Source organism: Molossus molossus, unplaced genomic scaffold (genome assembly GCF_014108415.1).
Source record: "Molossus molossus isolate mMolMol1 unplaced genomic scaffold, mMolMol1.p scaffold_m16_p_15, whole genome shotgun sequence".
In the NCBI taxonomy this organism is placed as follows: Eukaryota; Metazoa; Chordata; class Mammalia; order Chiroptera; family Molossidae; genus Molossus; species Molossus molossus.
The window spans coordinates 30,047,113-30,059,387 of NW_023425350.1; the positions used below are offsets into that span (position 1 = coordinate 30,047,113).

General features: G+C 40.7%; 1 protein-coding gene across 1 annotated transcript in view; it reads left to right on the forward strand.

Moving 5' to 3' along the window:
* Positions 1-12,275, forward strand: part of CAMKMT (calmodulin-lysine N-methyltransferase) — a 379,656-nt gene that overhangs the window by 18,465 nt on the left and 348,916 nt on the right. The gene's annotated exons all lie outside the window — the stretch shown is intronic.

Sequence of the window (12,275 nt, forward strand, 5' to 3'; positions counted from 1 at the left end):
TGATGCGAATGTTATTAGCTTTCCAGTTGTCCCACAGTTCTCTTAAGCTTTCTTCCTGTTTTTTCATTGGTTTTTCCTTTTGGTTTTCTGATTGGTTGATTTTTTTCTACCCTGTCTTCTAATTCACTGATCCAGTCCTCAGCTTCCTCTACTCTGCTTGTTAGTCCTTCCAATGTGTTCTTTATTTCTGCTATTTTATTTTTCATTTCCACTTGGGTGGTTTGCAGTGTTTCTATATCTTTACTCATGGTGCTGATGTCCTTACTCATGCTGTTGAGCTTCCTCAAGATCATGGCTCTGAACTCTACCTCTGATAATTTGCTTAACTGCATTTCATTGATCTCTTCTTTGATAGAGTTATCTTGTTCCTTCATTTGGGATTTGTTTCTTTGTTTCACCATTTTGGCTATCTCAGTGGGTTTTGGAGCCTGCCAAATTTTTCCTGTGGTGTTGCTGTTCTGCTGTTTATGGCTCCCTATCCTGGGTTTGGATGAGCGAGGGAGGACCCATGTTAAACATCACTGTCAAGTCTTACTTTCCTGGGTAAATTTGCAAGCCCAGGAAAGGTTCAGTTATCCTCTAGCTTTTTTCTAGGAGGCTAGTAGTCTCAGTTACTCAGTGTCTTGGAATGTAGCCCTGGTGTTCTGCATAAGAGGATTTCCAGAGGGTGGGATAGATGGTGGTTGTTAATGAGCCTCAATTTGCATTTCTTTGCCTCACCTGGGAAAGGCAGAATCTCCAAGGGGGGAGGGGGGGAGGCGGGGGGCTGCTGCTTTTCTCCACCACTCTGGGAAGGAGCACACTGGCCACCATCCTTTGTGGCCGCAACTCAGCAAAAACTCTGGGTGTCCTCCAAATCCCGGTTGTCCCCACAGAGTTCCAGCCCAGTCCGCCCTCCCTCTGCTGTGGCTATTTTAGCGCTCTGTCCCGGCTTTCTGCGCTGTGGAGTGGGCTTGGTCTTTATTCCCCATGAGCGCTGCTCACAGGTAAGACTGCTGCTGTCCGTGGGCTCCCAGCCTGCCACCCTCTTGCGCCTCCACAGATTCTACCAGTGTCCCTGGTTAAGTGGTCCTGTCCTGCTGCTTTTTGTTGCTTTTTTTGAGGATTTGTCTTTATTTTAGTTGTAATTCCTGTTTGGTCCTGGGAGATAGTCTGTGTAGCTTCCATTCACTCTGCCTCCATTTTCACATCCTCTAAGCCTATCTTGTGCGCAGCTGGGTTGCACAGGCCTCTCTGGTGCCCCCGCACCTTGCAGGTCCCATGGGTAACTGGATCACACAGTCCCTTTTGGGACCCGGCTCTATGCCTATGTTATGGGCAGCTGGGTCGCACAGGCCTCTCTGGTGCTTCAGCACCCCGCAGGTCCTGCGGGTAACTGGATGGCACAGTCCCTGCTGGGTCGGGTAGGCCTCTCTGGTGCTTCAGCACCCCACAGGTCCTGCGGGTAACTGGATGGCACAGTCCCTGCTGGGTCGTGTAGGCCTCTCTGGTGCTTCAGCACCCCGCAGGTCTTGAGGGTAACTGGATGGCACAGTCCCTGCTAGGTCACACAGGCCTCTCTGGTGCCCCTGGACCCTGCAGGTCCTGTGGGCAGGCAGCTGGATTGCACCAGTCCCTCTCGGGCTCTGACTTCCCACCACTCTTGTGGGCTGCTGGATTGCACAGGCTTCTCTGGTCGTGATTAATAGTTTTAAATAAATTTAAAAAAATAAATATTTATTAGCACCTGCTGTGCAGATAAACAAAAGAAATCTAAGATATACTGTCCTCAAGGAGCTTAAATATGTGAAAAATTAAATAATTACAAATAATTAAATAAGAAGGAAAGTTAACCATCTATTCTAAGACCTCTCACCAGGCAGTGCATAGCTAATTACCAGATGAGTGGAAAACTTCACATATATTAGGAGTTTAGAGGTAGGAGTGATTTTTGGAAGGCCTTGAGGAGCAGCAATTTAAACTGGTTCTGGAAGTATTTGAAAGTTCTGGGAGAAAGGGAGAAATCATTCCCGATGAGGACAAAGGCACTAGAAAATATACAGGGGTGAGAAAGTATAAGGCAGAATCATTAGAGGCTACTGAGAAAACTATCACAATCTCTACGGGGAAGAATGGTGATCGATACATGTTAGAAGGTGGATCTGCTTCTGGATTCTCATAAAGGGCTAAGCATTGGGGATGTTTTGTTCCTCACAGATGAATATAAATCCCATTTTCACTTTCTTAGTTTTATCACCTAAAATTACCTGCCACAGTTCAACAGAGATGATGCATATATGATGATTAATACTTATCAATACCTTTTATTAGTTTTGTCCTTCTTAAAATTTCCCTACATATTGATTTCTGTTCCTTTAAAGTGTGTGTGTGTAAAGTTTTATTAGATTGAACTCAATACCCCAAGAGGGGTATTTAGAAATTTGTAAATTCAAAGTACATAGTTGTATCTTTTTTATATTATTAAAAGGTATATAAACAGTGGTCCATATTAAAACTTTGACCATTATTTTCTGTCAGCTTTACATGATGATACTTAAAATGAAGGAATAAAGAATTTCCCTTGGTAACTTTTCATCAGAAGCAAAATTCTGGGCAATGTGAATATTAGGTGATGAAATCTCTAAGATCTGTTGTCTTTTCTGTATATCTGAGAATGGTTGACTCTGTTCCAAAATATTTGTTCTAAAGAATTAGGAAATCAAAATAGGAGGCATGACTTATACTTTATTTGTTGGCGAATCTTGTCTTTCTGGAGCTTTATTTCTTAGAACTTTATAGAAGAGGCTCTTGCTATTAGATAGATGCATGTATAGAAAACTAATAGGTACTAGGAGATGTTTATACTAAAAATCTTCCATTAAAAATTCCTTCTCCTAGTCTTATAAGCTGGAATCTGTTATTGTACAGAGTTTACAATATGGATATTAGAAATTGTTCACCACCCCCCATATCTCAACTTATTTTCAGTGGAGTAGGAATTTACATGTTCTGGAAGCTTTAAAATATACTTCATTATATTTGGGACCATAGAATTGCCTGAATTATTCATTTATAAATGTAAACGGGTTTTAGGTATAGCAAAAGCTGAGAGGCTTAACCATCCTACTTTCTTTGGATAAGACTACTGTTGCTATGGTAATTTGCTAAATTAGAAGCCTCTTGACTTTCGGCTTGTCCTGGGAGCTTAGAATGGGCAAGAAGTCAAGAATGACTTTTTCTTTGTGATACATCTTTCTAGTAAAACAGATACACTGTAGCAAGATCATATATTCCTTCTCTAGGAAAAGGGAAAAAAATGAACCTTCACCTCACTGAATTTAGAACAATGAATTTAGTAAGTATTCTGCGAGTGCTCATTAGATAAAAACTAGTGATGGCAATGGTATGCTTATTATATTAGATGTATGCAGATTATCCTTGTATGTGTGATCATCGGTGCCCATGTAAAGCTTGGCAAGGCTGGCATATGAGGCAAATGTGAACACTGAGCTTATATTTTACTTTATTTTTAAAAATCCTCACCAGAGAATATTTTTTTATTTATCTCAGAGTGGGAGGGGGGGTGGAAATGGAAAGAAAGAGAGAGAGAGAGAAACCTTGATGTGAGAGAGACACATCGACTGGTTGCTTCCTGCACAACCCCAACCAGGGCCTGGGTGAACTGCAACCGAGGTACATGCCCTTGACCGGAATCAAACCCATGACTCTTTGATTCGCGGGCTGATACTCTAACTACTGAGCCAAACTGGCCAGGGCTGAATTTATATTTTAAAAGTATAGTTTTAATGTTAGTAATGTGAATCCTGAGAAAGAAGATAACTACTAAAAAAGGCTACTGGTGGCTAACTGGGCTCAAATTAAAACAAAAATATAGCCTAGCAGCCATTTCTACACAGAGGCCTCTCATGTAAACTTTACTTCATGGAGAAGCCTGCACTGAACTACCTGCCTCTGTACTAAACTGCCTGCCAGCACTGTGTTTTTGCATCTGAGCCAGCCCTTATAATGGAGTTCATGGAATCCTATTTCAACCAGTAGGACTGAGATGTTCCCCATCCAAACAGAGCTGCACAGGTATATCCCCATCAACTTCTTCACTGACCAATCAGAACAGTGCCTTTTGGACCAATAAAACTATGAGGATTTGGAGTCCTCATTTGTGTGAGGACAGACCAATCAGGGGCCAGGGACAAGGACTTCTGTCTACATAAGTCAGCTCCCCTCTGGCTGTGGGAGTGCATTTTCCTAGACCAGACCAGCAGAGGCCAGAGCAGACCAGAGCACAGGGCAAAGCAGAGCAGAGCTGCCTGGCCCCAGGGCTGCCTCACAGCTGTGTTGTTTTCATAGCTGGGCTGTATCACTGTTGAGCAGTTTTGTACTGAATAAAGTTTCCTTCACTGCACCCTAAATTGGGGATTCCTGATGCTGTTGAATTGGTGCCAGTGACCATCAGTTGACAGTAGTGATATTAACAGCAGAGGTCAATATTAAAGCAGCTTTGTTCTCTTGTATTTTTTGTGTGTATTTTATTTTATTTAATTTTTTTTTTTCCAAATCTTTATTGTTGGATGTAAAATGTATTACAGATGTTCCACATTTTTCCCCCATTGACCCCCTCCTCCCCACTCCCGCCCCCCTCATTGACCCCCGCCTCCCCACTCCCGCCCCCCTCACACCTTTTCCCACACTATTGTCTGTGTCCATTGGTTATGCATATAAGTTCTTTGGTTTATTTCTTCTCACCCCCCCAACCCCTTTCCCTTTGAGGTTTGTCAGTCTAGCAATGAATTTGTGCTTCTTAATCCCTTCACCTTTTTCACCCATTCCCCCAACCGCCTTCCCAACTGGCAACCAACAAAATGTTCTCTGTATCTATGAGAATGTTTCTGTTCTTCCTGTTCATTTTGTTTGTAGATTCCATTGTTGATAGATATGTATTCATTGCCATTTTGTTTGTTCATACATTTTATCTTTTTCTTCAAAAAGACCCTTCATCATTTCATATAATAACGGTTTGGTAGTGATGAACTCCTTTAACTTTTTCTTGTCTGGGAAACTCTTTATATGGCCATCAATTCTAAATGACAGCATTGCAGGATAGAGTAATTTTGGTTGTAGGTTCTTGGTTTTCATCACTCTGAATATTTCTTGCCACTCCCTTCTGGCCTGCAAAGTTTCTTTTGAGAAATCAGCTGACAGCCTAATGGGTACTCCCTTGTAGGTAACTAGCTGCCTTTCTCTTGCTGCTTTTAAGATTCTCTCTTTGTCTTGAACCTTTTGCATTTTGTTCATGATGATGTGTCTTGGTGTGGGCCTCTTGGGGTTCATCTTGTTTGGGACTCTCTGTGCTTCCTGGACTTGTATGTCTGTTTCCTTCACCAAGTTAGGAAAGTTTTCTGCCATTATTGTTTCAAACAGGTTTTCGATTTCTTGTTCTCTCTCTTCTCCTTCGGGCACCCCCAAGATGCGAATGTTGGCACGCTTGAAGTTGTCCCAGAGACTCCTTACACTATCCTCATTTTTTGGATTCTTTTTTCTTTTTGCTGTTCTGATTGGGGATTTTTTGCTTCCTTATATTCCAAATCGATGGTTTGCTCCTTGGATTTACATACTCTATTATTGAAGCTGTGTAAATTATTCTTTATTTCAGTTAATGCCTCCTTTAATTCTAACTGTGTATCCATGATTTATAACTGGTCCTTTTTTATGCTCTTGAGGCCCTCCCTAAGTTCACTGAAGTTCTCACTAAGTTCATTGAGCATCCTTATAAGCAGTATTTTGAACTCAGTATCTGTTAGGTTGCTTATCTCCCTTTCGCTTAGTTCTTTTATTGGGGTTTTGTTCTGTTATTTCATTTGGGACCTGTTTCTTTGTCTCCTCATTTTGGCTGCCTCCCTGTGTTTGTTTCTGTGTATTATTTAATGAGAGGTATGGGGCTCGCTGAGACCCGGTGCTGCTCGTTTGAAAGAATTTAGGAAAAACCTGAAGCAGGATCCAAGACCGGCCAATCCTATGGTTAAGCAAGTGGCAACCGCTTGGGTGGGCTTGAAAGTTGTGTAGGGCGGGGCGGGGCGGGGCCTCAGGGAGTCAGCAGGGCGGGGCTACCAGTGTGAGCCAGGTTGCTGGAGTCCCAGATATGGCTTCTGTCTGCCGCCCCCGGGAAGGGCTCACCAAAGGAACAAAGGCCTCTGACAGCACGTTTGTCCCCGAGGAAGCTCCCTCTCCAGCGCTCGCTCCAGTGTCAAACAGCTCAGTTCTTCCCTGTATGTCTCTGGCGCCCCTCGAGCTGCCTCCCCTCCAAGCTTAGAGGGAGAGAGTCCGATAAGTCCGTGCGAGGGCCCTTTAGGGAGCTGCCTGGGGCTCCAGCCGCTTCAGCTTCCCTAAGCCTCAGTTCCCGCTGGTTTTTCCAGCCAGAAGTTATGGGGACTTCTCTTCCTGGCACTGGAACCCTGAACGGGGCACCTGGTGTGGGACGGGGACCCCCTCAGTCCTCAGGAAGGACCTTCCCAGCCGCGGGAGCCTCCTGATTTTTATCCACCACACTTGGGTGTGGGACCAGCCCGTCTCGCTGCCGCACCGCCGCCCCCCCCCTCACGCCGCCGCCTGTCCTACCGGTCTGGATGTAGCTGCTTTTTTTTTTTTCTTATTTCCGTAGTTGTACGACTTCCATTCAGCTTGATTTCAGGCGGTTTTGAATGATGGTTGTTCTTAGTTTAGTTGTAACTTTGATATGGTTGTGGGAGGACGCGATACCGCGTTTACCTACGCCGCCATCTTGACCGGAAGTCTCTATTTTATTCTTTATTGTTGAAGTATTACAGATGTTCCTCATTTTTCCCCCATTGACCCCCCTCCTCCCCACTCCCGCCCCCCTCACACCTTTTCCCACACTGTTGTCTGTGTCCATTGGTTATGCATATAAGTTCTTTGGTTTATTTCTTCCCATCCCCCAACCCCCTTCTCTTTGAAGTTTGTCAGTCTAGCAACCAATTTGTTCTTCTTAATCCCTTCACCGTTTTCACCCATTCCCCCAACCCCCCTCCCATCTGGCAAACAACAAAATGTTCCCTGTATCTACAAGAATGTTTTTGTTCTGCCTGTTCATTTTGTTTGTAGATTCCATTGTTGATAGATATGTATTCATTGCCATTTTGTTTGTTCATATATTTTATCTTTTTCTTCAAAAAGACCCTTCATCATTTCATATAATAACAGTTTGGTGGTGATGAACTCCTTTAACTTTTTCTTGTCTGGGAAACTCTTTATATGGCCATTGATTCTAAATGACAGCTTTGCAGGATAGAGTAATCTTGGTTATAGGTTCTTGCTTTTCATCACTCTGAATATTTCTTGCCACTCCCTTCTGGCCTGCAAAGTTTCTTTTGAGAAATCAGCTGACATCCTTATGGAAACTCCCTTGTAGGTAACTCACTGCTTTTCTCTTGCTGCTTTTAGGATTCTCTCTTTGTCTTGAACCTTTTGCATTTTGTTCATGATGATGTGTCTTGGTGTGGGCCTCTTGGGGTTCATCTTGTTTGGGACTCTCTGTGCTTCCTGGACTTGTATGTCTTTTTCCTTCACCAAGTTAGGGAAGTTTTCTGCCATTATTGTTTCAAATAGGTTTTCGATTTCTTGTTCTCTCTCTTCTCTTTCTGGCACCCCCAAGATGTGAATGTTGGCACGCTTGAAGTTGTCCTTACACTGTCCTCATTTTTTTGTATTCTTTTTTCTTTTTGCTGTTCTGATTGGGTGTTTTTTGCTTCCTTATATTCCAAATCGATGGTTTGCTTCTTGGCTTTACCTACTTTACTATTGAATCTGTTTAAATTATTTTTTATTCCAGTTAGTGCCTCCTTCATTTCTGACTGGTCCTTTTTTATGCTCTTGAGGCCCTCACTAAGTTCGCTGAGGTTCTCACTAAGTTCACTGAGTATGCTTATAAGCAATATTTTGAACTCAGCATCTGTTAGGTTGCTTATCTCCATTTTGTTTAATTCTTTTCTTGGGGTTTTGTTCTGTTCTTTCATTTGGGACCTGTTTCTTTGTCTCCTCATTATGACTGCCTCCCTGTGTCTGTTTATATATATTAGTTATCGAGAGGTATGGGGCTAGCTAAGACCAGATGCTGCTTATTTGAAAGAATTTAGGAAAACCTGAAGCAGGATCCAAGTCAGGCCAATCCTATGGGTAAGCAACTGGCAACAGCTTGGGTGGGCCTGAAAGTTGGGTGGGGCGGGGCCTCAGGGAATCACCAGGGTGGGGCTACCAGTGTGAGCCATGTTGCTGGAGTCCCAGATATGGTGGGTGTCTGCCACCCCAAGGAAGGGCTCACCAAAGGAACAAAGGCCTCTGACAGTACGTCTGTCCCAGAGAAAGCCCCCTCTTTAGCCCTTGCTTCAATGCCAAACAGTTCAGTTCTTCCCTGTATGTCTCTGGCACCCTTTGAGCTGCCTCCCCTTCAAGCTTAGAGGGAGTGAGTCCGAGTAATTCCTTGAGCGGGCCCTTTAAGAGGAGCTGCCTGGGGCTCCAGCTGCCTCAGCCTCCCTGAGCCTCAGTTCCCGCTGGTTTTTCCAGCCAGAAGTTATGGGGATTCTCTTCTTGGCACTGGAACCCTGAGCAGAGCGCCTGGTGTGGGGCCGGGACCCCTTAGTCCTCAGAGAGGACCTTCCCAGCCGATGTGTCCTCCTGATTTTTATCCGCTACACGTGGGTGTGGGACTAGCCCGTCTGTCTCCGCCCCTCCTACCAGTCTCCATGTGGCTGCTTCTTTAATTTCGTAGTTGTAGGACTTCCATTCAGCTCAATTTCAGGCAGTTTTGAGTGATGGTTGTTCTGTAGTTTAATTGTAACTTTGATGTGGTTGTGGGAGGACGAGATACTGTCCTATGCCGCCATCTTGACCGGAAGTCTTTGTGTGTATTTTAGAAGGAACTTAATAGAACCTTTCAAATATGATCCAGAGTATGTAGAAAATTAAACGACTAATCCTTTGAAGTCGTGTTCTAATGGAACTTAATCATAGATTTCTATAGGCTAATTATAGCTGTTTTCTAGTTTTTAAAAAAATTCCTGTCATGGTTGGTTGTTTATGTCATTTCCTTACATACACCTATGTGTTCAAAATTTCAATGAATTGAAATGTTCTCTTGATGTTTTAAAAAAATTTTATGTATTATATGTAGAACTTATTTACTAGTTTCCTGTAACTAGCAGATATAAAACTTAAAATATCTCCTTAGCCATTTTTTTTTAATAGTACTACTCCAAAGTAAATTGCACCTAGAATCAACTTTTTCAAACTTTTTCCTTCTGAAAACCCCTCCTATTAATTCTTATGCAGTCTTTTAGGGCCCATTCTACAGTCTGGCTTAGTTTTTTTGTTTTTTGTTTTTGGACCAAGTTTTAATCAAGCAAGATACAATTCATCATTTTAACCATTTTAAAGTATACAGTTCAGTGGTTTTTAGTATATTCATAATAGTTATGCAACTATCACCAGTAATTCTTGAAACTTTTCAACACTCCAAAAACAAACCTCATACCCATTAATATTAACTCCCCATTTCCTCTGACCTCTAATCCCTGGCAACCACTAATCTACAGTCTGTCTGCTTAGATTTGCAGACAGAATCTTATAATATGTGGCCATTTATGTCTAGCTTCTTTCACTTAGCATAACTTTTTTGATTCATTCATGTTATAGCATGTATCAGTACGTTATTCTTTTTTATGGCTAAATAATATTCCACTGTGTGGTTAGTACCACATTTTGTTTATTCATTCATCAGTTGATGGACATTTGGGTTATTTCCATTCTTTGGCTAATATGGATAATGGTACTATGAACATTCATGTACAAGTTTTTGTGTGAATATTTGTGTGTTTTTTTTCCTTCCTTTTTTTTTTTTTTTTATTAATTTATTTTTGCTACAGATGTTTCTCCTTTTCCCTCCCACAGACAACTTCCTCCCTATCTAAATATATGTTTTTAATTGTCTTAAGTAGGTACTGAGGGAGGGACAAAATTGCTGGGTCATGTGGTAACTGCTTGTTTAACTTATTTTTATTTTCTTTTATTTAATATATTGGGGTGACTTTGGTTAATAAAATTACATAGATTTCAGGTGTACAATTCTATAATACATCATCTGCATATTGTATTGTGTATTCACCACCCCAAGTCAAATCTTCTTCCATCACAATTTATCCTCCTATACCCTCTTTTAGCTCCCCCTACCCTCCTTTCTGGTAATCACCATGTTGTCTATGTCAATGAGGTGGTTTTTGTTTGTTTTTTGCTTAGTCCCTCCATGTTTAACTTTTTAAAGAATGGCCAAATTGTTTTCCACAGTGAATGTACAATTTTACCTAGTAGGAACGTATGAGGGCTCCAGTTTCTCCCTATGCTTGCCAGTATTTGCTGTTTCCTTTATTGTTATTAATTTTAATTATAGCCATTGTAGTGGGTGTGAAACATTTCACAGTGGTTTTGATTATCAGTTCCCTAAAGACTATTATGTTATCCATCTTCTTATGTGGTCATTGGCCATTTGTATATCTTTGCAAAAATGTCTGTTCAAGTAATTTTCCCATTTTTAATTGGGTTTTCTTTTTGTTGTTGAATTCTGAAAGTTTCTTATATATTCTGGTTACTTGACTCATATCAGATATGTGATTTGCAAGTATTTTCTCCCATCATGTGGGTTGTCTTTTCACTTTCTAGAGAGTGTCCTTTGATGCACAAACATTTTAAATTTCGAATAAGTTCAACTTACCTATTTTTTTCTTTTGTTGTTTGTGTGCTGGTGTCATATTTATCCCTGGCTTACTGTTAACCTCTAGTTTCAACCTCTTGATACCTTTAGGCATCAAATTTTTTCTCTAGTAGCTTTTATTTTTCCTCTCCAAATAATTATTTGTCCTCGTGACTTGCTCCTTAGTCCTTACTCCACAGGTCATTCTTGGGAAAAACTTAAAGCTCCTCAGTTCCTAGGATAGGTACTTGTGAAAAAATTGGTTGGCTTTGGGAAGAAGAAACTGGCTATTGGTAATATTTTTCCCCCCGTTTTATTAAGATATAATGAAATATAACATTGTGTAAACTTAAAGTGTACAATTTTTTAATTTGATATACTTATATATTGTAAAACGATTATCACCATGGCATTAGCTAACACCCCTTCTTTCATGTCACATAATTATCATTTCATTTTGTGGTACCAGGGTTTAGAGATTCAACATGTGAATTTTGGGGAAAAACAATTCATTTCATAACACTATATATTATTTATGATATGTTTTAATGACAAAGTTAGTGTTGATGAGGTAAATTTTATTATGAATGGTTATTATAAACTGTTATAACTAAAGAACTATAGGTGTAAGGTATATAGGGTAGAATGTAGAATATTGTAGATGCATTAGTACCAATATTTTACCACCCTTGGAAAAGTAACTTAAACTCTATGACCTATTGACTGTTGGGTTCATTTGTATATGAAGACTAGTATCTTTTATAAGGATTAATAAAATATCAATAATTAAATTAAATAGTTAAAGGGCTTTCAAGTGAAGAGAGATTAGAATTAAGAGGAGGGGAATTAAAGTTAATGGGCAATTGAGACATAGAAAGGAGTATGGTTCAGACTGACAAACCTCAGAGGAGGGCGTGAGGGGAGGGATGAGATAAACCTAAGAATTTATATGCATGTATGCCTAACCAGTGGACATAGACAACAATGCTTGGGGCGGCAGGGGTGGGTGGGGGTGCGGGATAGGGAGGAGGGTATCTGGGGGGAAAATTAGAAACATCTGTAACAAAAATAAATTAATTTAAAAAACAGTTACAATGGGGTCAAATTCCTTAACAATATTACTTTTTAAATAATAATAAAAAAAAGATTAATGGGCAAAAGATACAAAGAACATGCCCTCTGACATGTAAAATTCCCTGTAGATGGAATGTGCAGACCAGAAGGTTGGTTAGTTCCTTGCGACTGACTTTCTGAATTCTTTGGGCCATTGTAGAGGACATTTATGTATTATTGAGGTTCTAGAGCTTGATTATTTTTCTTTTGAGATTCTCCAAGTGTAAGGTTTTGTTTAGTTTTGTTATCTTTAAAAATGTTAATAATTAACCCACTTTTATATAACTAAAGCAACAATAATAAAAATATTAGTACTTTAAAATATAGATTAACCCTCAGGAAATGTCATTTTATTAAATACTGTAGGACTATATACTGTTATTTCTTTTCCTTCTCCCTCTAGTGGGCA